The following is a 4,743-nucleotide window of genomic DNA, read 5'->3' on the forward strand; positions in this document are numbered from 1 at the left end:
ACAGTACTGTTCTGTTTGGCAAACCTCCAAACTGCACCTGTTTAAAAATGTTCACAACTTCTTCATAGAGCTCATGGTCAATGTATCATGCAATCAATGCATTCAATGAGATTAAATCTTGTACTAATAGCTGGTTAAACGCATCGCATGCCTCTGCAATTGAGCCACATCTTGTGTACATATCAACTACTGCACTGCCCACACAGATCTCTCTTTCCAAGCCTTTTTTTATTATGCCAGCATACACTTCCCAACCTAATCTCAATTCTCCTTTGCTGCCACAAGCTTTCAAGCTGTAGGCAACCATAACAGCATCAGCAGACACACCTTCCATCTGCATTTTGCCAAAACACTTCAGCACATCATCATCAAGCCCTTGTTCAGCATATGCTGCAACCAGTGCAGTCTAGGAGACTCTATCTCGAACTAACAGTCTATCAAATACTAGTTTTGCCTCTGCAACTGACCCACATTTGCCATACATATTCACTAGTGTGCTGCTTGGATGAAGACATCTTTCCAACCCAATTTTCACTATTTCAGTGTTTATTTCTTGGCCTAATTCCAAAGCTGCTCTATTGCCACAAGCCTTTATACAAAGAACAAGTGTAACAGCATCTGCAAGCACACCTTCGATCTGCATCTCTTTGAAACAGTTTAGTACTTCCTCACAAAGCCCATGTTCTGCATACCTTGTAATCAGTGCATTCCATGAAATAGAATTCCGCAGTGGCAGCCTTTCAAACATGTAATGTGCTTCTGCCAAGAAGCCACATTTAGCGTACATGTCAACCAGAGCATTACAGATAAGTTTCTCTTGCACCAAACCCCTCTCCACTATACTGCCCACGCAGAACAAAAATGCAAACACAATGATTAAGTATGTACAAAGTAACAAATGCCACACACACAACTTTTTGGTGGATTCCACACCTCAGATGCGTAGCAGTACGACACCGTTGCATTTTATTTGGATGTGACTCCGTGTGGACAATTTTCAGCTTGTACCAGCTTTGGGCATTCATACGTACTAGAGGTCGTCTAAGAAAAGCTTCCCTGGGTTCATGACCCTCTAGTAAGAAAGCGGTGTGTCCTTGATATACCATCTCCTTCATGGTTCGTGACCTTCAGGAGTGTAACTGTGGCCCACACAATGGACATGTATGATAATCTAAGGTAACTAGACCTATCCCAACATCTCTATCCAATGAATACAAACTTGAACGAGCTATGATAGACATGATCAGTGAGAACAGAAGCCTACTTATCTAAGCACTCTCCGAATCCCGAAAAGTCATATATGATCCACATGAGAATGGCTTGAAAATTAGCAGAATGTCAATCATTGCAGTTGCTCATATCTTGCACGGTAACCCCCTCCCCCCACAAAATCTTAAGCTCATCGACTAATGGACAAAGATACACGTCCATATTTTTGACTTTGTAGCGGCCAGGAACGAACAAGCTAAGGATGAGATGTCCTTTCTTCATAGAAAGCCATGGAGGGATATTGTAGTTGACAAGGACTATAGGCCACAGATTGTAAGAAGTTGAGCGCAGACCGAATGTGTTCACGTCATCCATAGCAAGACTGAGCTGAAGATTCCTTGGCTCTCGAGCAAAGCCTAGGAAGGTAGAGTCAATGTGACTCCATACATGTGAATCCACTAATATTCGCTGAACTCCATCTATGGACCTATTCTGTGCATGCCACATTGTCAAGCTCACCATATCGGACGTATAAAACATGTGGTTTATGCGGGGGATAAGCGAAAAGTATCTAAGAACTTTTTGAGGGATGGTTTGCTCTTGCAAGTCGTGTCAATACCTATGAGCATCATACGTTGGACATGTCTCCATAGTCTCATATTCTCCTTGAAATAGTATGTAATCGTTGATACATGCATGGTTGCTGTTGTAGTCCATGCCAAGTTTTTGTAAAATGTGTCGTGCATCATCATGAGACTCACGTATGGTATTTGCAAATAGTAATATATGATACTTTAGTAACTTGAAAAAAAAATCATAAAACACCTTGAAAAAGCACAAATGTTTTTTATAATATTGTCGAAAAGAAATCAACGAAGCGTACGTACAAGGTATTTGAACAACTCGGTCACACTCACATCGCTCCACCCATATTTTTCTTGCACACTTAGGAGTGCAAGCAGTATCTTCAGATGAGATACTTGGCACCCATCATATAATGGTATGGATGCTTCCTCTCTAAGCAGATTAGATGTCTTGACATCCATGGGCATTAATGCATCAATCATTGCCTCCATCTTAGGCTCCAAGATTGTACGAAAGTCTGAAAGGCTGACTGTCTCCTCTGGTATTGACGGTATAGATTGGGTGGTACCTTCCTAGTGGTGGATTGGCTCAGGCTATCCATCCATCGCATGCTCATGAACTCTTCTAATTGGCCACAAAGGGTGCACTCCTCCTTGGGACGAGACGTCACCTCCCTGGATAGAAAATTTGCCATCCACACCCAATGTTTTTGTATATGGTATTCAATTAGCTTGCAAATACAATGCATGATTGATATACACTTTTCTTACCATTTGCTCAAAATCTGAGATCGCTTGATCAATGATCTTACCCTCTGTTCTTTATCCATTCATTCTCTTCTCTCCTTCCATCTCTCTCTTTTTCTCTTTCTTTATTATGTTGTATCTTTATTCCCTCTCTCTGATTCCTTCTTTCTTTTTTTCTTCCTCTCTCTCTCTCTCATTTCCTTTAACAAAACATCTCTCTCTCTCTACTACTACCACTACCACTACAATAAAGAAGAAAATAAGAAAAAACAACAACAATAACAATAACAACAACAACAACAACTACTACTACAAACAATAAAAGAAGAAAAAACTACTACTACTACTACTATAATAACAAAAATAACAAACAAAAAAACTAAACAACAATAAACAAGAAATGAAAAAAAATAACAACAACAACAAACAAGAAAACTAATACTATTACTACAATCACAACTATGACGACTACCACTACCACTACCACAACAACAAACCATTACCACTACTAGTACAATAGAAAAGAAAAGAAGAAATAACAATAACAACTACAACAACAACAACAAAAACAAACAAGAAAAGAATAAAAAACTACTACCACTACTACTACAACAACAACAATAACAACAAACAAGAAAACTAAACAACAATAAACAAGAAAAGAAAAAAAACTACTATAACAACAATAACAACAAACAAGAAAACTACTACTACTACTATTACTACTACTACTACTACAACCACAACTACGACCATGACTATGACTACCACAAAAACAACAAACAAGAAAAGAAGAAATTAAACAAGAACTACTACTATCACTACCACTACCACTACTACTACTATTATGACTACCACAACAACAACAAACAAGAAAATAGGACATTAAACCACAACAACTACCACTACCACTACCACTACCACAACAAATAAGAAAAAAAAGAAGAAGAAATAAAACAACAACAACCTCTCCCTCCCTCCGTCCCTCCCTCCATCCCTCCCTCTCCATCGCTTTCTCACTTTCTCTATTATGTTTAATGTTTTCTCCCTCTCTCTCTCGTTCCTTCTTTCCTTTTCTCTCTTTCTCTCCCTCTCTCATTTCCTCTCTTTCGCTCTCAATATACATGATTTTTAACAAAGATAAGCAAAAGAAAAGGAGAAAAAACAAAAACAAAGCAAGAGGGAACAATGCACTCATCGCAAAAACCTGAGGATGGATTCGGTGGCGATGGCGGTGAGAAGCTTTCCTTCTCCCTCTTTCTCTCTTTCTGTCCCTCTCCCTCTCAAATGCAAGATGGAGTTCGCTCTCCCTTTTGATCTCTCTTTCGTTCGTTTGTGCAAAATGATGCACTCAGGTTTTGGCCTGCGTTTTTTCGCTTGAGTACTGTCGCTATTTGTGTCGCCGCTAATTTACATCGGAAATTGCCGTCGCTATGCGCCTGTATCCTTGTAGTGCGAAATGACATTTTGATATCTTTAAGAGGTTTTGGACTCAAGGAGAGAGAACCTATAAGATGTTTCACAAGTCCCTAAAGAAATTGTATATTGGCCTTTGATTGACATTGTATATACTATCCTCTATTAGTAATACAACTACATTATTTTAGGAAAAGAAAGCCATTCAAGAGAGAATGCATGGTTCATGAGACTTTCTTATTCAATAATGAGGTAAGATTTTCTTCTTCTTCTTGTGAATAATAGAAATATCTAAGCTTATTTTGTACTCTTCTCTGAAACACACTTATTTATGTGAGAAGCCATCATTAAAGAGAAAGGAAAGTGCAACAAAGCTTAAGAGAAAATATATTTCTCTTTTCACTCCTTCTTTCTTTTTAAAGTTTTGTGGATCTTTTTGTAACTATGTTACTTTTTCTTCTCTATTTTGTATTATTGTCATTCTTATTGTAGTGTAGAACACTTGCAGTAACGTGTTTGTAGGCATGTGTAAAAGAATAGCTTCACTAATAAATATTCTTTTAAAGTAACCTACAAAGCATTGTATCTATACTTAGTTTAGATATTTTATAATTATTCAATTGTAAAACTCTATGTAGAGTCTACAAGAAAAATATCATACTAAGTGTGTCATAAAATGTGTTGTTAAACTCTATTTTCACATTATTGTTGGTGAATGCAAATGATTAGACTATTGTAAATTGAAATTTATTTAATGTATTAAAAAAAAACTACTTTCTAGAGCATA

The sequence above is a fragment of the Lygodium microphyllum genome, chromosome 30 (assembly GCF_053477565.2).
Source record: "Lygodium microphyllum isolate KBCC chromosome 30, Lygodium_microphyllum_v1.1.10, whole genome shotgun sequence".
In the NCBI taxonomy this organism is placed as follows: domain Eukaryota; kingdom Viridiplantae; phylum Streptophyta; class Polypodiopsida; order Schizaeales; family Lygodiaceae; genus Lygodium; species Lygodium microphyllum.